At 42.3% G+C, this 25,421-nt stretch overlaps 1 protein-coding gene across 1 annotated transcript in view; it reads right to left on the bottom strand.

Moving 5' to 3' along the window:
• Positions 1-22,946, bottom strand: part of LOC126176353 (uncharacterized) — a 377,581-nt gene extending 354,635 nt beyond the window's left edge. Inside the window, exon 1 of the mRNA XM_049923506.1 lies at positions 22,908-22,946. The gene's annotated coding sequence lies outside the window, so the exon portion shown is untranslated. The remainder of the gene's footprint in view (positions 1-22,907) is intronic.
• Positions 22,947-25,421: the final 2,475 nt, after the last annotated feature.

The raw sequence follows: 25,421 nt of genomic DNA, 5'->3' as shown, positions 1-25,421 counted from the left end.
CTATTGCCTCAGCGATTTTCCAGTGGTCAAAACAGACTCCTAAAGAAGCCTTCGCCGCTGCCATGGAATCATGGCCTCAGCGTTGTGAAAAATGTGTACGTCTGCAGGGCGATTACGTCGAGAAGTAACGCCAGTTTCATTGATTTCGGGTGAGTAGTTAATTAGAAAAGAAATCGGAGGCCTTAGATCTTGAATCCACCTCGTATATTGTGATTAATTATTAAATTGACTGTTACTTACCAGTGAAGTGCAACAGCGGTATTTTCTGCTCTATGGCCGTTAACGCTCCAGTTACCTGCCCTGGACGTTAGCATACTTTTCCAGCAGTGAGCCTTTCCTCATCGTGTTGATGCTGTCCAGCACGGTGTGTTGTTCAACAGCCTTTTAAGTTGTTTGCTTCATATTTGCTTAGAGTGGTTACGGTTTCCTTGGCTGTTTTTAAACGCCAATTTCTGAAGACGTCATGCTGTTTGTATCCTCGTCGTCAGCCGATATTTTCCATCGTTGTGCCATTGGTCGGACGGAAGTGACTTGGTTAAATTGTTGGTCGGTCCTTACGCCGTCCCTAGTTTGGATTTCAATCCGATTATTTAATTTCAACATTTGGCTGCCTGCAAACCTCACCTTACGTTTGAGCTACCTTCTCAGACCGACCCCTGGAACACTTCTGAGCACCACTTGTTCTTTTTGTTTTAGATTGTGATTTTCATTTTAGTTTGCGGTACTTCGGCCGTGTATTAATGAAGGTTTTCTTTTTGTAATTTTACATAAAGGCCATCAGTAGTGTTAAATTAAATTTTTGAAGATTGATTTTATTAGTTCGATCGGAAATTGTTTGCAGTCCAGGCCCTAATGCGTTAGTTGTTCGATGTGTTACGTGTGGCCTTGAGCCAAGGATTTATGTGAACCCCTTTTAATAAGGCCTTCAGCCGTATGTATTCTTTAGAGAAAATTTTTAATACGAAGGAAGGGGTTTATTTTAAATTGATTTCCTGACTTGTTGTTCAGGCCTTTGGCGTTGTTTCAAATTTGTTTGTGTCATTCATCCGTGCAATAAGCTGTTATTTTTTTGATTAGGCTTTTAGCCATTCTGTTGTAAGTTTAAAAAGAAATTTCTTGGTTGAAAAATGGTTTATTAATGTGTTTTAATTATAGTTGTTCTTGAGATGTGTAGTGTAGGCCTTCAGACGCTAATTGTTTTCAATTGCTTGTTTTTTTAAAGAAAAATGATTTTTTACCTTCTGTTTCTAATTGCTTTTGATTTCTAAGCTAGGCCTTCCGCCGTTCATGTTTTTGGTGTGGTTTTGGGATTTCAGCCAAGAAAGCATCTCAGGTTGTTTAAGTAGAACTTCAGCCGTATTGTTTAATTGTGATCTTTTAAAGCAATGTGTAAATGAGTGATTCTTCGAAAAATCAAGTTGTGTGTTCGATTGAGCATCTCACAGTAACTGTTTACGGCCACATCCACAATCTTAACCTTATCGTGTGCGCTCTCTGAGTACCTACCAACCTGGTTTCATGTTAGGAGTTTGGTCGCTGAGAAAAAAGTACATGTATACGTGGCTGTACGTCACGTAATCGATGCTTTAGGTCTTTATTACATCCGTTAACAAATGACGGTACTTAGCGATTACACATCGTTTCGTTAGTTACTAGCTGGCGTCCTTCTTGCCATTGGTATTTCTTAACAAAAATGGTTCAAATGGCTCTGAGCACTATGGGACTTAACATCTCAGGTCATCAGTTCCCTAGAAATTAGAACTACTTAAACCTAACTAACCTAAGAACATCACACACATCCATGCCCGAGGAAGGATTCGAACCTGCGACCGTAGCGGTCGCGAGGTTCCAGACTGAAGCGCCTAGAACCGCTCGGCCACCATCCGCCGGCATTCCTTAGCATCTTTGATTATTTGTGGAATTTATCTCTATATCTACATTGACATTGACATTGATAGTCCAAAAGCCGCCATTCCAGTAGTCATTCCCTTTCCCTTCGCATTCGCAAACAGACTGAGGTCTAAACGACTGTCTATATGCCTCCGTAAGAACCCTAATTTCTCGTCTTATCTTCGTGGTTCTTACGAGCAGTGTATGTTGGCGGCAGTAGAATCGTTGGGCAGTCAAATGCTGGTTCACTTTAGCAGCCTACCTGTGAATTGCTTCGATGACTTCCTTCAATTCGACCTAGTCCGGTTCCCAAACTCTCGAGCAGTACTCAAAAATAGGTCGCTCTTCTTACATGCTAGTTCCATTTCATATCGCTTTTCAATGTTACTCCCAGATATTTAAACGACTTGACTGTGTTAAGCAGAACACTAGCTTTATTATATCCGAACAATACAAGATTGTTCTTCCTACTCGTCTGCATTAACTTACATTATTTCCATACTTAGAGCTAACTGCTGGTCATCACATCAACTGGAAATTTTATCAAAGTTGTTTTGTAACTTCCTACAGTCACTCAACTTAGTTACCTTACCGTACACCACGGCATCAGCAGTAAACAACCGCAGATTGCTGCCCACCCTGTCTGCCAAATCATATATTTATATATATATATATATATATATATATATATATAGAGAGAGAGAGAGAGAGAGAGAGAGAGAGAGAAGAGAGAGAGAGAGAGAGAGAGAGAGAACAACAGCCCTCCTATCATACGTCCTAGAGGCATTCCAGATGATACGTATACTCGGCATCGAGAACATACTTGGTTCTATTACTTAAGGAGTCTTCGAGCCACTCTCATATCTGTGAATTCATTTCATGTGTTCGTACTTTCATTAACAGCCTGCAATGGGCACCGTGCCAATTACTTTCCCGAAATCTACGAATATAGATTGTGCCTGGTGCCCTTCATCCATAGGTCGCAGTATGTCATACGAGAAAAGGGCAAGCCGAGTTTCAAACGAGCAATGTTTTCTAAAACCTTGCTGATTCGTTGACATAAGCTTCTCAATTTCAAGTAAGTTTAATACACTCCGGGAAATGGAAAAAAGAACACATTGACACCGGTGTGTCAGACCCACCATACTTGCTCCGGACACTGCGAGAGGGCTGTACAAGCAATGATCACACGCACGGCACAGCGGACACACCAGGAACCGCGGTGTTGGCCGTCGAATGGCGCTAGCTGCGCAGCATTTGTGCACCGCCGCCGTCAGTGTCAGCCAGTTTGCCGTGGCATACGGAGCTCCATCGCAGTCTTTAACACTGGTAGCATGCCGCGACAGCGTGGACGTGAACCGTATGTGCAGTTGACGGACTTGGAGCGAGGGCGTATAGTAGGCATGCGGGAGGCCGGGTGGACGTACCGCCGAATTGCTCAACACGTGGGGCGTGAGGTCTCCACAGTACATCGATGTTGTCGCCAGTGGTCGGCGGAAGGTGCACGTGCCCGTCGACCTGGGACCGGACCGCAGCGACGCACGGATGCACGCCAAGACCGTAGGATGGTACGCAGTGCCGTAGGGGACCGCACCGCCACTTCCCAGCAAATTAGGGACACTGTTGCTCCTGGGGTATCGGCGAGGACCATTCGCAACCGTCTCCATGAAGCTGGGCTACGGTCCCGCACACCGTTAGGCCGTCTTCCGCTCACGCCCCAACATCGTGCAGCCCGCCTCCAGTGGTGTCGCGACAGGCGTGAATGGAGGGACGAATGGAGACGTGTCGTCTTCAGCGATGAGAGTCGCTTCTGCCTTGGTGCCAATGATGGTCGTATGCGTGTTTGGCGCCGTGCAGGTGAGCGCCACAATCAGGACTGCATACGACCGAGGCACACAGGGCCAACACCCGGCATCATGGTGTGGGGAGCGATCTCCTACACTGGCCGTACACCACTGGTGATCGTCGAGGGGACACTGAATAGTGCACGGTACATCCAAACCGTCATCGAACCCATCGTTCTACCATTCCTAGACCGGCAAAGGAACTTGCTGTTCCAACAGGACAATGCACGTCCGCATGTATCCCGTGCCACCCAACGTGCTCTAGAAGGTGTAAGTCAACTACCCTGGCCAGCAAGATCTCCGGATCTGTCCCCCATTGAGCATGTTTGGGACTGGATGAAGCGTCGTCTCACGCGGTCTGCACGTCCAGCACGAACGCTGGTCCAACTGAGGCGCCAGGTGGAAATGGCATGGCAAGCCGTTCCACAGGACTACATCCAGCATCTCTACGATCGTCTCCATGGGAGAATAGCAGCCTGCATTGCTGCGTAAGGTGGATATACACTGTACTAGTGCCGACATTGTGCATGCTCTGTTGGCTGTGTCTATGTGCCTGTGGTTCTGTCATTGTGATCATGTGATGTATCTGACCCCAGGAATGTGTCAATAAAGTTTCCCCTTCCTGGGACAATGAATTCACGGTGTTCTTATTTCAATTTCCAGGAGTGTATATTGAGGTATTCTGCAGCAAACAAAAGTTACGGATATTAGTCTGTAATTCTTTTGGTTCCTTCTTTTACTCTTATTATATATTGGAGTCAAATGTGATTTTTCCCAGTGACTTGGAACTATGCTGCTGGGCGAGAGATTCATGTTAAATGTAGGCTAAGGAAAAGGCCAATGCCGCAGAGTTATCTCTGTGAAACCGAATTGGAATTCCATCTAGACCTGGTGAATTATTTGCTTTCAAATCTTTCAGTTATTTCTCCACACCAGGGATGCTTATTACTACGTCGTTCACACGTGAGTTCGTCCAAAGGTCAAAAGACGGTATGTTTTCAAGATTCTTCTGTGTGAAATGGGCTGCTCACCGGATGTCTCAAATAAAAGCTTATAACAAGTAAGTCTTATATGGTACTAACTAGAGGTAATCCTGGAAAGATAGGCAAATAAATGTATAGAATCGTACGGGAGAGTGCTGAAAAGTAATGCCTCCGAATTTTTACTTAAAATACTTTAAATATATTTTAATAAAATAATCGCTCTTAACATTGTACATCTTTGTTCTTCGCGTCCACATATTTGCAGCCTTCTGCCGCTAGATGGCTCCAAATTGTAGCCTGTAACATGGCGGTGGCGGTACACAAGAAACATTAAGACGTATGTAATCGTGTGTCGAATTCGAAGAGTTCGTCCACACGTGGAGCACAATACCAGGTCACACACGAGCGCTGCGACAACTGCGGCAAACCGAAGCCTTGGGTACTCTGTTGTTGATCACCCTCCATACAGTTCCTACTACGCCGCATGTAATTTCATCTCTTACTAGAACTTAAGAACGCCTTCAAAGACTTCACTTTGATAGAAGTGTAGTGGTGCAAGCAGAGGTAAGATGGTGGCTCTCTCACAAACATTCCACAGTGACGTTATTAACAAACTGATCTCACGGTGGGAGATATTTCTTGTTGGCCAAAGTAGCTATGATGAGAAATCAATATGTAGACATAAAGCATGAAGACGTCGAATGTTGATCAAGCTTATTTTATTTAAAGAAGTTTTGAAATTTTCACATGAAAAATTCGGAGGCATTTCTTTTCAGCAAGCCCTCGAGTGTATAATCTGTGAAGTGCTCTAATGAAATAAAATTTCATCACTACCAGTACCAATCAACCGACCATCGTCAGGTACCATAGAATAATTTACATGATTTTGTATCTGTTACATGATGTCTCTGCTGAGACCTCAAAGGAAGCGGCATCATAGGGTCGTGGTGAAAGAAGTGACTATTCAAGCTGAGAATGTTCTTTGAAGTTTCGAGAATAAAAGCGCATTCTACACTTTATTCGTACTATCCAGTGTGGAACACAGTCCGCAGAGCCGTGAGAGAGTAAGATTCTACCTCCCTACTTTCCGTCCTCTTGGACATACACTCTTACCTTTAGTGCAGTTAAGGATTGCGCAACAATATCAATAAAATTATAATATTTGTAACGATCACTGCAAGGATAGCGATCTAAACGAATTATTAAAAAAATCAAAACAGCTGCTTCAGTATGTTCAGAAAACTCTTCTGTATTATTGCAAAAATTGCTATTCAGATGTGATCATAATTGAGATAGACATTTGAGACTTGTTGTCATTCGAGTGGTTTTCGAGCAGGTTATTGGAGACCGAAAGTTATCAGCATAGAGTGGCGGAAGAAATACCCCTTCAGGCAGCGGTTATAGAGTGCTTCAGTCAGCGGAAGTGAGCAGCCCCTGACATGGCAGGGAGAGGCGTAGACAGCTGCACCCTTAACGTGTAACCATCGCTTGTGGTGTGCCCGGAGTGTGCGAGCCTCAGATCAGAATATATTTGGAAAATCCTTCTTACCACGAATAGGACTGTTATAATACTGAGTTACCATTTCATGAAATAGATCATTCGTGCAGGAGCCGGCTGGAGTGGCTGAGCGGTTCTAGGCGCCACAATCTGAAACAGCGAGACCACTACGGTCGCAGGTTCGAATCCTGTCTCGGGCATGGGTGTGTGTGATGTCCTTAGGTTAGTTAGGTTTAAGTAGTTCTAAGTTCTAGGGGACTGATCACCTCAGAAGTTAAGTCCCATAGTTCTCAGAGCCATTTTTTTCCATACAGGATTAATGAAAGGCTAGTTAGACTGGTGTTAGCAACTGTGAATTTTCTTTATTTGCAATTCTTTGTGTGCATCGTATAAGAAAATCACGGGTGGCCAACGGAGCATTATACTTTTCAATATATGAGCTAGTATGTCTATTACTAAGCTAGCCGATGTTTGATGATAATGGTAAATGTAATGCATGGAGCTCTAGCAGAATTTTTGAATCTGAATAATCCTAGATACTGAGTCAAAAGGGTTAGCTTTAGAACGTTTTAGTTTAGTTGACACTATCAAAAGAACTTATAATACACAGAAGTTTCTCAGAAACTTCGCTTCAATAATTTCATCGAAGTATATTTCTTTTCTTTTTTTTTCCTGCGTGAACCGCTACTAAATAATGATTTTTTTTTATGGAAGTTCAGATGTCAGCAAGCGAAAGTCACCGGTCCTTATTGCCTGGTGGATTAGAGATTAGTGTTATTATTTACCGCCTATTTCCACAGAGAAAAATCCAGCACTATGCAGAAATGTGTTTTCATCCATCATAGCTGGCGTGGCGACAATATTTAGTGTCCCGGATGCCGTTGCACTACTCTTTTGGACACGTGCCTTGACGCTAACAACCTTGTTCCCTTACGGTAGCTGCGCTGTCGTGAACAGCCGAGCGAATCACGACTCCGTTATCTCTCGCGTTAGTCGCGCGCGGTCGTTGATATCCTGTATGACATTGGGGACATCTATCCAGCAATTTGTGGTTCCACATTCTCATGAGAGTTACGGGACTTTCATCAAAGCGAGTAACAACACGCTGGAACGATACCCCACAGCCCCAATAGGCTGCAGCTGTCAAATACCGACAGACTTTCGCCTTAGCCAGAACTGTAATAGATTTGTAAGACTTTCTTTTATTCAATTCTTAAGTGATGGTATGACTTTTTATGTTCTTCAGGCTCTTTCTGAAATTAAAGAAAGTGCTCTGGAAAAATTAAGTTTTTCATAATGTGGAGATGTTTCTAAACACAAAATGGCCATTTACCTAGAAAAAAATATCGTAAGCGTTGCAATTGAGAAAATCTTGTCAGTATGGAACTTAGCCCTCTGTTACATTATTATAATACTAATGACCAATAATCAGAAAGTGAAATAAAGTTAAGTAGAGGTATTATCGAAAACAAATTACAAGTTAAATAAATTTTGAGACAGAAGCTACTGGAAACTATTAAAAATTTCCATTTTCGAGACAGGTAGAAGATGAAGGAACTTCTTCTTTAAGGTACAAAACGGTGCACAACCATCGAGGTATGACTTCACTGTTCACAAGTCATGCAGATAGTGCTTAAGATTTAGGTTTTATGCATCAAACAGTTCTCTACCTGAAGAAATAAAAATATGAACCGAACAGCGGCAAAGCTGAAGAAAGAGCCGTTTTGGTCGTTCGGGAAACAATACCATTACTGTCGCGTTTCGCCCTTCTGAGATATCATAGAAAAATTTTAATAAGCTGCCCTAGAGTGGCGAAAAGCATCAATAAAAGAATTACTTCCCTTGAAACAAAGAAAGACTTGCTGTACTAGATATGCCATGAAGCAGGAAGATTGTAAATTGCCTTAATAAATGATACAGTACTTAAATGCGTTGAACATAAAAATATGTACAAATGCTGCACAAAATTTGTGGTGGTAAGTTCTTATGGAACCCAACTGCTCAGGACATCGGTTCATCGGCTTGCACACTACTTAATGTAACTGAAACTAACTTATGCTATGGACAACACACACACCCATGCCCAAGGGAGGACTCGAACCTCTGACGAGGGAAGTGGCGCGAACCGTGGCGTGGCGCCCAAGACAGCGCAGCTACCCCGTGTGGCTGCTGCAAAAAATACAACCTGTTTTCTAAGAACAAAAAAAGTTGTATAAAACGGCGGAAACTGCTTGAAACAGACTATTTCGCATCTCTTCAAGTGAGTGTAGTTTCAGTCAGTAGACTGAAGTCCCGATTACAATACAGCGTTACTCTTACGTCTCTGTGTGCTTGCGATAAAATGCTGTTCACTTGCATTTGCAATCGCGTAGTTTGTTACCAGTTTGATATTTGTTGCATGCTAGTCTAATGGAGTCGCAGTTTTGATGATCATCGGGGTAGTTGTAGCGTAAAATTGCTCGACCAACAAACTTGTTGAGAACTGTAATGGAATCGCTTTAAAATAACTGGGCCTAAGATTCAAGAGCTGATGTACTAAGCCCTGAACTACGTTCTCGCCTGCAGAAGAACCGTGAGTATGCTGAGGGCTTACACGATACGAAGTCCTACAGAGTCGATAGCCCGGGCGCCACAGGTGGGGCAGCGCCTGCAGGGTCGGCAACCGGCGCATCGTGCAGCACGTGTTCCACCGTCCGCCTCCGGGACCGCTTCCTGCCGCCTGGCGCCGGCTTGTTTGTGCGTGGCGTTTTATGACCGGCGCGTGGTTCAACAACAAGATGCTGTGCAGGCAAGAGAGGAAGGTCATTTGCTCGGATTCCGAAGTCTTTACCAGTCAACTGAAAGAAACCTTGTTACGTAAAACGTTAAACTTCTCTCGCTTCACTCAGTCGAAAGAAATAAATTATCGCAGGGAACGTTCATGGTATAATTTGAAATATGGATCGTAACAGAGACGACGGGACCAGATAATTGCAGTACCGTGTCAGCAGTGATCTCACTATAGCTTGGAACCAGTAAACAGTCAAATAAAGTGGATGTAGCCTATCATTTCCACAGTGCCTTTTTATTTTAATTTGCCTGACATTTCACAACGGTTAATAAGCGTGGAACGCGCTCTCGAATAACAAACAAAAGCGTAAGAACCATGACAGATCTATCAATGTAGACTTTTCTGTATGTTATAAACCAATTTTAATCGTAAGTGGCTATGTCTCTACCGTTACAATGACACTTCTCTTTGTAACCAACAAAAGTGTCCTGTTAATGAGTCTACCATACGTTAACAAACGAGCATGGTGCCACATTAGTCATGAACTCCGTTCCACGAATCAGATATAACCTTTCTGTCGTTTTTATTAACTTTTTTGACTTTAACACACCGCAGAATTTCTTCCTTACCCTTCTCCACTCTGTTCTTTTTCTGTATTTCTAATGACTAAGACGTCGACTCGACGTACCTTCTACACTACTGGCCATTAAAATTGCTACACAAAGGAGAAATGCAGACGATAAACGGGTATTCATTGGACAAATATATTATACTAGAATTGATATGTGATTACATTTTCACGCAATTTGGGTGCATAGATCCTGAGAAATCAGTACCCAGAACAACCACCTCTGGCCGTAATAACGGCCTTGACGACTGGGCATTGAGTCAAACAGAGCTTGGATGGAGTGTGCAGGTACAGCTGCCAATGCAGCGTCAACACGATACCACAATTCATCAAGAGTAGTGACTGGCGTATTGTGACGAGGCAGTTGCTCGGCCACCATTGACCAGACGTTTTCAGTTGGTGAGAGATCCGGAGAATGTGCTGGATAGAGCAGCAGTCGAACATTTTCTGTATCATGAAAGGCCCGTACAGGACCTGCAACATGCGATCGTGCATTATGCTGCTGAAATGTATGGTTTCGCAGGGATCGAATGAAGGGTAGAGCTACGGATCGTAACACATCAGAAATGTAACGTCCAGTGTTCAATGTGCCACCAATGCGAACAAGAGGTGATCGAGACGTGTAACCAATGGCACCCCATACCATCACGCCGGTTGATACGCCAGTATGGCGATGACGAATACACGCATCCAATGTGCGTTCACCGCGATGTCACCAAACACGGATGCGACCATCATGATGCTGTAAACAGAACCTGGATTCATACAAAAAACGACGTTTTGACATTTGTGCACCCAGGTTCGTATTTGAGTACACCATCACAGGCGCTCCTGTCTGTGGTGCAGCGTCAAGGGTAAACGCAGCCATGGTCTCCGAGCTGATAGTCCATGCTGCTGCAAACATCGTCGAACTGTTCATGCAGATGGTTGTTGTCTTGCAAACGTCCCCACCTATTGACTCAGGGATCAAGACGTGGCTGCACGATCCGTTACAGCAAAGCGGATAAGATGCCTGTCATCTCATCTGCTAGTGATACGAGGCCGTTGGGATCCAGCACGGCGTTCCGTATTATCCTCCTGAGCCCACCGAATCCATATTCTGCTAACAGTCATTGGATCTCGACCAACGCGAGCAGCAATCTTGCGGTACGATAAACCACAATCGCGATAGGCTACATTCCGACCTTTATCACAGTCGGAAACGTGATGGTACGCGTTTCTCCTCCTTACACGAGGCATCACAAAACGTTTAACCAGGCAACGCCGGTCAACTGCTGTTTGTGTATGAGAAATCGGCTGGAAACTTTCCCCATATCAGCAGGTTCTAGGTGTCGCCACCGGCGCCAACCTTGTGTGAATGATCTGAAAAGCTAATCATTTGCATATCACAGAATCTTCATCCTGTCGGGTAAATTCCGCGTCGCGGTGTAGCAATTTTAATGGCCAGTAGTGTATTTCTTCGTTTTAGTTTGTTTTATCGACTCCAACCGTAGTAATTATATTACCAGTTGACTAAGTATCGGTATACTTTATGAAAAGTTATAATGAGTGGAGTATCTTGTAGGATCAGTTTTTCTGAAGGGCTGAATCACATTAAACAATTCTATAAAAGGACTGTATAACGACTGTCATTGATGCATTATTGCAAAGGAATAGATGACATCCCTTTGAAATTACTGAAATAAATCACTGCAGAAAGTGACAGCAGACTACCATTTAATTTGGTTGGTAGATACTGTAAGTCTGAAGGTGTCGAAGACAGCCGTGGTAAATGTGCAAGAACAATTGGGGAACCAGCTTAACGTCTAATAGCTCCAAGTTTCCGACACGAATAATGTACTTAGAATGGAAAAGATAATTTTGGCGTTACGTAAGGTGAAAGCAGCACAGAGGCAGTTATGATTGAATCTGATAATGGAAACGAGACACATTGGTAAGATTTATCTATGTAGAAAAATGTTCGGCAATTTGAAATTGTGCTAGATACTCGAATTCTCATGGTACTAGGTGTACGCCTGAAAGAAAGGTGACTGATGTACAATATGTGCAATACCGAAGAATGAAAAGTAGCAATGGAAGACGAAGAACAAAGCACCCAGTTTAGAAATAATTCAAGTCAGGGACGTACTCTTTCATTCCTATTGTTAAATCACCGTGCTATAATGGAAATAACAGAAAATTTCTGGAGTGGGATTAATATTAGAGGTTACTGGATGTCAATGATAAGATTCACTGATGACAATGGTATCTTCAATGAAAGTGCATAAGCACAGCAGGATTTGTTCAACGGAATTAGTGGTCTAAAGATTACACACAATGGACTGGGAGTAAACCGAATAAAGACAACAGTGACGAGGAGTAACCGAAATGAGATTAAATATAAACGTTAAAATAGGGGACCATGAAGCAAACGAAGTGAAGGAATTCTTCTACGTTGGAACCAAAATAAGGCAAGACGCAGGATGCAACGAGATCATAAAAAGGCATTACTGTCCAGAGGAAATATACTACACTCATGCTCATATATTAAGGATAAAGCTGACACATGATGAAAAAACACTCTGGTAGGCGGTTTGCGGGTTTAACTCACCTCGTGGTATGACCATGCGGTGCATCTGACCTGCGGTCATCGCACGGTGGCACTGGCAGCATTCCACATACGCTGATGTGTGTTGGTGCATGTCAGAGTACGGAGCAGCGAGTAAGTGTGCAGACGTTTTCAGACGTGCTAATGGTGACTGTGTGTTGAAAATGGGTCAAAGAACACATGTTGATGACCTTATGATGAGCAGAATACTAGGGCGACTGCTGGCTGCTCAAACACAGCAGGTCGAATGGTCGGCCCTCCGTGTGCCATAAAGTGTGATCTCAAGATTATGGCAACGATTCCAGCAGACAGGAAACGTGTCCAGGCGCTACAGTACGGGACGTCCACAGTGTACAACACCACAAGAAGACCGATAACTCACCATCAGTGACCGCAGATGGCCACGGAGTACTGCAGGTAGCCTTGCTCGGGACTTTACCACAGCCACTGGAACGATTGTCTCCAGACACACAGTCTACAGACGATAGAACAGATATGATTTATTCGCCCGGAGACCTGCAAGGTGAATTACACTGACCCCTGGTCACAGGAGAGCCCGTTAAGCCTGGTCTTTGGGCCAGTGGTCCTGGTATAGCCTGGACAGTGATTCTCGCTGTGTTTTCATCTGGCGTGAACCAGAAACCAGATACCAACTCCTTAATGTCCTTGAAAGGGACCTGTATGGAGGTCGTGGTTTGATGGTGTGGGGTGGGATTATGATTGGTGCACGGACACCCCTGCATGTCTCTGACACAGGAACTGTAACAGGTCAGGTCTGTCAGAACGTTCTTTTGCACCTGCATGTCCACCTTTTCTGGGGTGCAGTGGGTCCCACCATCCTGCTGATGGATGCTAACGCACGACCCCACCGAGCTGCGATCGTGGAGGAGTACCTTGAAACAGAATAATGGGCGAATGGAGTGGCCTGCCGGTTCTCCAGACCTAAACCTCATCGGGCACGCCGTGGATGCTCTCGGTCGACGTATTGCTGCACGTCTTCAAACCCCTAAGACACTTCAGGAGCTCCGACAGGTACTGGTGTAAGAATGGATGGCTATACCCTAGCAGCTGCTCAACCACCTGATCCAGGGTATGCCAACCCGTTGTGCGGCCTGTGTACGTGTACATGGTGATCATATCCCATACTGATGTCGGGGTACATGCGCAGGAAACAGTGGCGTTTTGTAGCACATGTTTCGGGACGGTTTTTTCAACTTATCACCAATACCGTGGACTGACAGTTCTGTGTCGTGTGTGTTCCCTATGATCCTATGCTATTAGCGCAGGTTTTGTGTAGTGCCACGTTGTGTGGCACCAAATTCTGCAATTACTGTTAATTTATGAGCATGAGAGTATTATAGAACAGTGGCCTTACTTTGCCTAAGAACTTTTCCTTAATATGTAGGTTTGGAATAAAGAACTGTTTGTAAGTGCGTCACAAGCCATGGAAATACCGGAACTGAAGAGAATCCATGCATTTGGGAAATGGTGTTAGCCTATAGAAGGATGTTGAAAATTAGGTTGACTGAAAATATAGCGTAGCAAATTCGAGAAATTCGTGGAAATTAATACACAAATGAAACTGAATATTTAAAGGGCTAATTACATGAAACGTTTACATTTATTATAATGTTGTCGATAGGAGTACAAGCCTCAGTGCCCATTTGACTGAGCATGAACGCGAAACAGTTATTCGGAAAATAGGGAGAGGTTTACTATGTCACCTCACCACTTGGCGTAGTCAGTTTTGTGTGGAGCCATGTGCTGCTTGTGCGACGCTCACGCGATGTATTGATCCGGGTGAACAACTGGCACCTTATATGTTTCGTAGCTAATTCGCTTAGTTCGACCCTTATTCCGCACTGGCTAATCGGCGACCTTAATCATTCAGACAACTAGAGGCTCGCCGGCAGATGCACTGTTTTTGTGTTTGCGCTCCTTGCAGCGACTGTGCTACTGTCTTGCAGAAGCCGTGTCAGTATAATGTTTTGAGAATGTCACACAACGGAGATTCTGTGGTATTCTTAATGAACCAAGTACTGCAATTCAGCGATTCGTCCATCCAGCATGGGGCGAAAATAGTCACAAAGTGATGATAGAAATTGAAGTGAAAGTAAGTATCTCACCGAAAGACCGAAGGCAGTCGACAGTAGGTAGTCATGCCTCCTGAAGTTAAGCTCACTGACTTTTCTGTTTCCTTTCATACTGCTTACTGAATGGCTGAATAATGCAGTCACTGTTGCACTGTCTGAATTTCTTGCAAGAATCCCTTCACGTCTGTAGCTTCACAGTTTAATTACTCACCTCATTCTTGTTTTCCTTCGGGGCGCTAAATTTGCAATCCCACCCAATGACTGACTGAAACTGCGCAACCACAACTCCCTCTCTTTGTGAAGGTTGAAAATTGCAGATGTGGCAGTGGCTGGCGTGGAATCCAGGTACTTCACTCTGTTCTCGTGTGCTTCATTTTCTGTGTTTCAATTTAGTGCATCGAGCTGTTTGTGATTTGGCGACATCCCTCTTGCTGTCCATCAGACTTGACAGGACAACAATCTTTTCTGAAGTGAGACAAACACTCCAGTTTCTCTGAACCCGTCTGTATTTTGGGAATGCCTCATGCACAGATTTTGGCTTAAATGTCCATCTCATCTAGATCGCTTTGTAGCAAAGTATTACGGTACCATAAGAAATGAGAAGATTCTTCTTGAATTGTCATAGTCCCTAGAGATACACCTAAAACGTATAGTGACAAAAACGTACTTCATGTTCACGGCTCGATATTTTCTGCTGAAACAGCTGCCAGCTAATACCACAGACCGATATACTGCTGACAATCTAATTAAGGTCGCCTTTTTCCGTCCCACAGAAATTTCCATTGGTGCAAATAACGGTGCACCAAATAAAGGTGGGGAAGTTGTTGCCAACAGCACTTGAAAAGTTACTCAAGGAGGTCAATATTATCTAGAACTGTCAGGGACACCCATTGTATGAAACGTATTTATTTTCAATCTATTTGAACATTCGTGAAGGAGATATCATAAACAAACAGTATTATATGTACATTCTACTAAGAAAATATGCTTTTATTGGAAACACACAGACTTTTGAAATAACTGGGAAATCTGTGTCTTTGTTGATACACAGTTTTACCCTGCTGTGATTATCATCTAATGTCGCAGAAGATTTGCCGTTAATAAAATCCTTAACTGTGAAGAAGAGGGACTGTCCGTACTGGTCTAAAACTGACAGATATTATTACACTGGACAGATTTCAGATTGAAAGTCGCGTGAGGTGACGTGCATTTCTCCTGGTACGTGAGACGCAATAAGAAACAATTTACAGAGAATGGTGAGTTGTGCAGTAGTTATTCAACATTGTAAACTATTGTTACTTACGACATGAGGTTATGAGAGTATAAGTATTAGTCACCATTCTGATAACATTTATGTTTTTTTACACTTTATTTAGAAAATAATTGTTATCGATATTCACGTTTATGTACCACAATGTGAAAACAATCCTTGAAACTCTATGGTGCAATAAGGGTACGAGCTGAGACAAGTCACAATAATGTACATTACAGAAGCGAAGCAGTGTGTTCCGGCAACAGTAGTGACCCCACGACAAACTAAAACTTATTGCTGTAGTAGTTTTTATACTTCTGGTGTAATGTATTACATAAGATGTCAGGCATAGACAAAAGTGGTAAGACTAATTCCCCAAAAGCTTTCAGATACCACTAACTTGGAGGGCAGTATCTTTCCCAAGAACCACAAATGAGGAATTCATTTTGTGGTAAGTATACTTCCCTATCCCCTTCCAGAAACTACTTTGGTTGTAACCATACTTCCCAGTAACCATTAAAACACCGTTGTTTGGTGGAATATATATTTCCCACAGTCCTGAAGCGTATATTTCAGAAAAAACAAAAACTACAGCAGGTGCACCAGATTTCTACTAGATGCCTCATGCGTACAGAAATGGTAACACATTTTTTTTATAAACAGTTTAAGGAAATACATTTAACGGGAAGTGTATCTCCAACGGCCATATACACTCCTGGAAATGGAAAAAAGAACACATTGACACCGGTGTGTCAGACCCACCATACTTGCTCCGGACACTGCGAGAGGGCTGTACAAGCAATGATCACACGCACGGCACAGCGGAAACATCAGGAACCGCGATGCTGGCCGTCGAATGGCGCTAGCTGCGCAGCATTTGTGCACCGCCGCCGTCAGTGTCAGCCAATTTGCCGTGGCATACGGAGCTCCATCGCAGTCTTTAACACTGGTAGCATGCCGCGACAGCGTGGACGTGAACCGTATGTGCAGTTGACGGACTTGGAGCGAGGGCGTATAGTGGGCATGCGGGAGGCCGGGTGGACGTACCGCCGAATTGCTCAACACGTGGGGCGTGAGGTCTCCACAGTACATCGATGTTGTCGCCAGTGGTCGGCGGAAGGTGCACGTGCCCGTCGACCTGGGACCGGACCGCAGCGACGCACGGATGCACGCCAAGACCGTAGGATGGTACGCAGTGCCGTAGGGGACCGCACCGCCACTTCCCAGCAAATTAGGGACACTGTTGCTCCTGGGGTATCGGCGAGGACCATTCGCAACCGTATCCATGAAGCTGGGCTACGGTCCCACACACCGTTAGGCCGTCTTCCGCTCACGCCCCAACATCGTGCAGCCCGCCTCCAGTGGTGTCGCGACAGGCGTGAATGGAGGGACGAATGGAGACGTGTCGTCTTCAGCGATGAGAGTCCCTTCTGCCTTGGTGCCAATGATGGTCGTATGCGTGTTTGGCGCCGTGCAGGTGAGCGCCACAATCAGGACTGCATACGACCAAGGCACACAGGGCCAACACCCGGCATCATGGTGTGGGGAGCGATCTCCAACACTGGCCGTACACCACTGGTGATCGTCGAGGGGACACTGAATAGTGCACGGTACATCCAAACCGTCATCGAACCCATCGTTCTACCATTCCTAGACCGGCAAGGGAACTTGCTGTTCCAACAGGACAATGCACGTCCGCATGTATCCCGTGCCACCCAACGTGCTCTAGAAGGTGTAAGTCAACTACCCTGGCCAGCAAGATCTCCGGATCTGTCCCCCATTGAGCATGTTTGGGACTGGATGAAGCGTCGTCTCACGCGGTTTGCACGTCCAGCACGAACGCTGGTCCATCTGAGGCGCCAGGTGGAAATGGCATGGCAAGCCGTTCCACAGGACTACATCCAGCATCTCTACGATCGTCTCCATGGGAGAATAGCAGCCTGCATTGCTGCGAAAGGTGGATATACACTGTACTAGTGCCGACATTGTGCATGCTCTGTTGCCTGTGTCTATGTGCCTGTGGTTCTGTCAGTGTGATCATGTGATGTATCTGACCCCAGGAATGTGTCAATAAAGTTTCCCCTTCCTGGGACAATGAATTCACGGTGTTCTTATTTCAATTTCCAGGAGTGTATTTCCGAAATGAGTTTTGTTTTGAAGGTTCTTTTCGGACATACACTTAGAAAAAATAACACAATATATGCTAGAAAAATACAGACGTTGTGCATTATGAACACAAACCTACCACTTCTTTTTCCTCCGGTCACAAAATTCTTCTCTTAGATAAGGTAACAGATATATGAAATGAAGCACATGAAAAAAGCGTAATTTTACTAAGTTCTAAATCATCGTGTCTCTTTTATTAAAATAGAAAACATGACACATGATGGTACGTAAATATGTTTTACACTAGAAAAACTGGAAGAATATGAAAATTTTTCCGTATTTAAAATAATATTGGGCTATCTACATTAACTCATCCTTTATTTATAAATATCCAGAATGTTTTCCACGAATTAGAGTGATTCCCTGCTAGTTTTTAATCTGCCAGTTAATAATAACTAATATATTACTTTTAGAAACACCGCTTGGAAAAGTGTCAGTGGCTCCAAATTACTTCGTCTACAAATCACTTACAAGTTACAGTGAAATGGAATGGGATTTTTGCAGTACATCACTCAACAGGTTAGTTTTGGGTTTACCTTTTACTGAAAGAATTCCTAGTTGTAATGTAATGCCAAGTAACTTTCAATTGATCATGGAACACTAAGAGACATTTTGAAATACGAAAACGGGTAAAACCTACCTAAAGTAATGCGAAATATACATCATGGGAGGTAGAGGTATGACGTCCTACAACGTAAAAGGTTAAAATTATCTCAAAACCATACACAAGACTTGTGTGCCGATTGATATGTCAAATGCTAAAATTGTTCTTCATGTTTGATACCTTTAACTCTAGTCACCGTTATACAGGGTGTCCCAAAAGGAACTGTAAATATTGAGTGACATGATAGGAACGATCATTCGAAGTAAAAATTTCCGGTAAATTTGGGCTCTAAGGCACATACCTTAGGAGCTACCAGGACCTGTTCATCTTTGCTACTGTGAAACACTTATCTACTATTGAACAAGTGCTCATCTTTCTTATGGTATCCACATCGAAACCCATGTTTGCTAGACATATTGGTTTCGTTTTGGATAGCGGTATCACAACTTACGAAACGAAAAACAAAGGGCTTGTGTCAACTGTGTTTTGATTCACAATGTTGTTGTTGTTGTCTTCAGTCCTGAGACTGGTTCGATGCAGCTCTCCATGCTATTCTATCCTGTGCAAGCTTCATCATCTCCCAGTACCTACTGCAACCTTTTGAATCTGCTTAGTGTATTCATCTCTTGGTCTCCCTCTACGATTTTTACCCTCCACGCTGCCCTCCAATACAATATTTGTTATCCATTGATGCCTCAGAAAATGTCCTACCAACCGATCCCTTCTTCTGGTCAAGTTGTGCCACAAATTTCTCATCTCCCCAATCCTATCCAATACTTTCTCATTAGTTATGTGATCTACCCATCTAATCTTCAGCATTCTTCTGTAGCACCACATTTCGAAAGCTTCTATTCTCTTCTTGTCCAAAATATTTATCGTCCATGTTTCACTTCCATACATGGCTACACTCCATACAAATACTTTCAGAAATGACTTCCTGACACTTAAATCTATACTCGATATTAACAAATTTTTCATATTCAGAAACGCTTTCCGTGCCATTGCCAGTCTACATTTTATATCCTCTCTACTTCGACCCTCATCAGTTATTTTGCTCCCCACATAGCAAAACTCCCTTGCTACTTTAAGTGTCTCATTTCCTAATCTAATTCCCTCAGCATCACCCGACTTAATTCGACTACATTCCAATATCCTCGTTTGCTTTTGTTGATGTTCATCTTATATCCTCCTTTCAAGACAATACCATTCCGTTCATTTGCGCTTCCAAGTCCTTTGCTGTCTCTCAAGAATTACGATGTCATCGGCGAACCTCAAAGTTTTTATTTCTTCTCCATGGATTTTAATACCTACTCCGAATTTTTCTTTTGTTTCCTTCACTGCTTGCTCAATATACACATTGAATAACATCGGGGAGAGACTACAAACCTGTCTCACTCACTTCCCAACCACTGCTTCCCTTTCATATCCCTAGACTCTTATAACTGCCATCCGGTTTCTGTACAAATTTTAAGTAGCCTTTCTCTCCCTGTATTATACCCCTGCCACCTTTAGAATTTGAAAGAGAGTATTCCAGTCAACATTGTCAAAAGCTTTCTCTAAGTCTACAAATGATAGAAACGTAGGTTTGCCCTTCCTTAATCTAGATTCTTAGATACGTCGTAGGGTCAGTATTGCCTCAACATTTCTATGGAATCCAAACTGATCTTCCCAGAGGTCGGCTTCTACTAGTTTTTTCATTCGCCTGCAAAGAATTTGCGTTAGTATTTTGCAGCTGTGACTTATTAATCTGATAGTTCGGTAATTTTCACATCTGTCAACACCTCCTTTCTTTGGGATTGGAATTATTATATTCTTCTTGAAGTCTGAGGGTATTTCGCCTATTTCATATATCTTGCTCACCAGATGGTAGAGTTTCGTCAGGACTGGCTCTCCAAAGGCCGTCAGTAGTTCCAATGGAATGTTGTCTACTCCAGGGGCCTTGTTTCGACTCGGGTCTTTCACTGCTCTGTCAAACTCTTCACGCAGTATCGTATCTCCCATTTCATCTTCATCCTCGTCCATTTCCATAATATTGTCCTCAAGTACATCGCCCTTGTATAGACCCTCTATAAACTCCTTCCACCTTTCTGCATTCCCTTCTTTGCTTAGAACTGTGTTTCCATCTGAGCTCTTGATGTTCATACAAGTGCTTCTCCTACCTTCAAAGGTCTCTTTAATTTTCCTGTAGGCGGTATCTATCTTGCCCCTAGTGACATAAGACTCCACATCCTTACATTTGTCCTCTAACCATCCCTGCTTAGCCATTTTGCACTTCCTGTCGATCTCATTTTTGAGACGTTTGTATTCCTTTTTGCCTGCTTCATTTACTGCATTTTTATATTTTCTCCTTTCATCAATTAAATTCAATATTTCTTCTGTTACCCAAGGATTTCTATTAGCCCTCGTCTTTTTACCTACTTGATCCTCTGCTGCCTTCACTACTTCATCCCTCAAAGCCACCGACTCTTCTTCCACTGTATTTCTTTCACCCATTCCTGTCAATTGTTCCCGTATGCTCTCCCTGAAACTCTGTACAACCTCTGGTTCTTTCAGTTTGTCCAGGTCCCACCTCCTTAAATTCCTAACTTTTCGCAGTTTCTTCAGTTTTCATCTACAGGTCATAACCAATAGATTGTGGTCAGAGTCCACATCTGCCCCTGGAAATGTCTTACAATTTAAAAACTGGTTCCTATATCTCTGTCTAACCATTATATAATCTATCTGAAACCTGTCAGTATCTCCAGGCTTCCTCCATGTATAAGGCCTTGTTTTATGATTCTTGAACCAAGTGTCAGCTATGATTAAGTTGTGCTCTGTGCAAAATTCCACCAGGCGGCTTCCTTTTTCATTTCTTAGCCCCAATCCATATTCACCTACTACGTTTCTTCTCTCCCTTTTCCTACTACCGAATTCCAGTCATCCAAGACTATTAAATTTTCGTCACCCTTCACTATCTGAATAATGTATTTTATTTCATCATACATTCCTTCAATTTCTTCGTCATCTGCAGAGCTAGTTGACATATAAACTTGTACTACTGTAGTAGGTGTGGGCTTCGTATCTATCTTGGCCACAATAATGCGTTCACTATGCTGTTTGTAGTAGCTTACCCGCATTCTTAGTTTCCTATTCATTATTAAACCTATTCTTGCATTACCCCTATTTGATTTTTATTTTATAGCCCTGTAGTCACCTGACCAGAAGTCTTGTTCCTCCTGCCACCGAACTTCACTAATTCCCACTATATCTTACTTTAACCTATCCATTTCCCTTTTTAAATTTTCTAACCTACCTGCCCGATTAAGGGGTCTGACATTCCACGCTCCGATCCATAGAACGCCAGTTTTCTTTCTCCTGATAACGACATCCTCTTGAGTAGTCCCCGCCCGGAGATCCGAATGGGGGACTATTTTACCTCCGGAATATTTTACCCAAGAGGACGCCATCATCATTGAATCATACAGTAAAGCTGCATGCCCTCGGGAAAAATTACGGCTGTAGCTTCCCATTGCTTTCAGCCGTTCGCAGTACCAGCACAGCAAGGCCGTTTTGGTTATTGTTAGAAGGCCAGATTAGTCAATCATCCAGACTGTTGCCCTTGCAACTACTGAAAAGGCTGCTGCCCCTCTTCAGGAACCACACGTTTGTCTGGTCTCTCAACAGATACCCCTCCGTTGTGGTTGTACCTACGGTACGGCTATCTGTATCGCTGAGGCACGCAAGCCTCCCCACCAACGGCAAGGTCCATGGTTTATAGGGGGGTGATTGATTCACAATATCAGGGACGAATAAATGTACGAAGCACTTAAGGTATGCAGTGTGGAGCTCATTTTTAATAAAGTTTACTGCTTCGAATGAGTGTTTGCGTCATATTCCTGAATATTGGTCATTCGTTTTTGGGACCCTGTGTACAGAGATCGTTTGTATTAGCTTACTGACAAGTTCAAAAGAGCTTTATAATTAGACATAATTCAGAGGACCATTGATATTAATAATTAGTTACAGTTTTCCCGTTCCTCTTTCACTTGCCCTTTTGGAGATGGAACAAAAGATGAAATTGAGGAAAGGAGAGGAAAGAAACGAGTCGTCCACGTAGCAGCAACTATCACGACAATCATCTTAATTGATTTTAGGAAATCATAGAAAACTGTCGTTGGGTGAACTGGGATACTAATTGAGGCGTCGTTACAAATTTAAGTTCCATGTCAAATCATTGTGTAATCTCGTATGGGCTCTCATATGCAAGGGTTTGTTATGATTTCTAATCAAAGGTCAAGGAGTAATTAATTTCTTGTTCATATAGGCATGTCTGTTGTGACTATTCCCGGAGCCATGATGACCTCGTTAAATAATTAAACAGAGGCTAATAAAGTCTACAGTGAGTGTAGGGTCACTCAGTAATGGATTCTGTATTAATTGCCTAGTTCCACAAAGAGAAAATGTCTTTTACGCTGTATGTTACTTTTCGTTGGTAATTTAAGTATAGCTGACCACAAAGCTCTATTGCTCATAAACGCTAACGCATAGTAATTTTAATTTTCATTTAACATGCAGAATGTCATTACATATCTAAAATATTGTTAATTACTTACATTATACGAAAAACTCGATGGGAGCTGTCTGCACTTCCCTGAAAAGAAATGAGAGATATGAAAGGAACACCTGTTTTAAACAGTGAGTTACGTAAGATGCTCTTTTTAAATGCTCATTACCACACATTGCTCTGTATGTACTTGCAACGCTGCTGTACTATTTCCGACATTCCATTTTAATTAAATACTTTTGAAACTAGTGTTTCGCAAATTGATGGCCGTTAATTTGATGGAACAGTACAACAAGAAGTAGTTATTGGGAAATTCTATCAAAATTTAATTATGTCATTAAATTAATGAAGTTCTGGAAACGACAACAGTGACAACGGTCTTCAAATCTAATTTATGTTTTATAAATTGCTCTACAATACATTGGATGGAGTAGGCAGCATATTTACACATAATTGTATGATAAAAATACAATTGTTTCTTAGCAACTTGATCATCGATATGTTCAATGAATTTTATCTTTTTGATAGAATTCAAGGGCAAATTGTTAAAAACCATTCAACAGGTAAGATCGCATAAGGTATTTTTATCTAAGACAACCGGTTTCAAAGCACTATGCTGTAATCTTCAGATCTGAAAATCTTTTTGTACAACGTATTCATTTTACGCTGACCTCACCCACAGGATATCAAGTCGATAAAAATAACACGTTATAAGAGGTTGTTATCACCAAAATATTTAAAAACATAAAGCAAATTGCGCAACAGGCGATTTCCATATGCATATTGCTCACAGCTTCGTGTTGCTTCATACAAACACGATGCACAATTGCATAGCTGTTTACATATGCTGGTCATATGCTAAAATGTATGGATCCACTTTAAATGGCGTGTAAGTTGTACGTTATACGGCATTGTGTTAAAGTAATTGTGTTTAAAAATTTGTTAAAGTGACTAGCTTATTTTTTTGATACTTGGCAATCAAACTGTGTTTAAATGCATGCCTAGCAGTACTTTCTTACAATCTGTGTGGGTGCACAAAATTCATTTAATCAAGTTTTAGTCTCTGTAAATTGTTACTATTCAGTTGTTGAATGTGGGTTTTCATTCTGCCAGTTATACGTCTTGAGAAATGATTGTTTCTGAAATGAAATGACTAACGGTTTAATTGTGTTGGTATTCTTGATGTTATAAATTTAATCAGTCATTTTCTTAATGTCGCTGTTTGTTAGTCTCAAGTTTTGGCACGAATTCAGGGAGTTGCTAGTAATTCAAGATGCTGATTGCCTTGACAATTCGCATATGTTAAAAGCAAGCATCTTACTTAAAATACCATTTTGTTGGGATTTGTTGAAGCTAATGTTTATCATTTTCAGGGGATTATTATTTTAAATATAAATGAGACTGTTCAGGCAGTGTGAGATTTGAGAAAAAAAATTCCCTTGGAGATTCATTATTATAAATAAATGCTATATCAATTTAAGATTGTCAATCGTTAAATAAAATTTCTGTTAAGAGTTTTTAACTACTAATGGTGTTGCTATTGCGTTACACTCGGTTCCCATTCCACACCACATCTCTTGTGCTGACCTTTACTTTCCCCATGGTATACAATTTTCATGGTGTGTTAGTCGTTAGAAATAAGAATGCCTTTGACAATATAACAGTGGTAAACCATGTCTGAGTTAGCACAAGTCATAAATTTTTACCTTTAGTGGACACGTCATCAGAAATACTTGAAGATACTGAAAATCGTCAATTTCAATCATTATTATACAAGTTGATTTCACTGGTAAGTGTGTTAGTTCCGATTTCTGGTATCACACTGACATACGTAAGAAGTCACACCTAATAGAGACATATCGGTATGTTTATTTTAATATGATAAGAAATATGTATCGACGAAAGATTTTAACATAATAATTTATTAAGTGCGGATTGCCTAATACTACAAACATTCATTATCGACTATGGCAATCTGTTGGCACCTTACCAGTCGCAAAAATTTTGTTTTGCGGCCTGGCGACATGGCACGTATTTCATTGCAGTTTTTTTATACGTTTTATACGTTCGGAATGCATACGCTCGTAAATCAATGTCATACATCACGAAAAGACTGTTTGTGGATTAATTATGACAGAAGACAATAAAATGAATGAAGTGGTGACATGAATATTATAAGAATTAGGAGATCTTTACGTGACATATTATCTTACTATAAACATTTGTAAGGTCAGAAGCTTTCATTTGTCACCATGTTATCTTTGAAAAATTTGTTGAATTCCAAAAGTACTATCTGCGCAAGGGCTAAACTCTATTGAATGATATATTGTAAAAATTCAGCGGAGCTTTGTGTTGTTATTAACGGGAATATGGTATCTTTAGTGCTAGAAAAATAGATGCATATGACGACACCTCTGCGATATGGGTATTTTTTAGTTAAATATGAGCTCTTTTGTTTTGTTTTCCTGCCACTTGGCAAAGCACCGCTAGGCATTTCAATCCACTCACCGTTAAGAGTAGCGCAAACGCCACGTCCCGATGTCTCAGAGACTCAAGTTATTGC

Source organism: Schistocerca cancellata, chromosome 3 (assembly GCF_023864275.1).
Source record: "Schistocerca cancellata isolate TAMUIC-IGC-003103 chromosome 3, iqSchCanc2.1, whole genome shotgun sequence".
In the NCBI taxonomy this organism is placed as follows: domain Eukaryota; kingdom Metazoa; phylum Arthropoda; class Insecta; order Orthoptera; family Acrididae; genus Schistocerca; species Schistocerca cancellata.
Note: the sequence above shows the minus strand (reverse complement) of the source record. Positions and strands in the feature narration are given on the sequence as shown.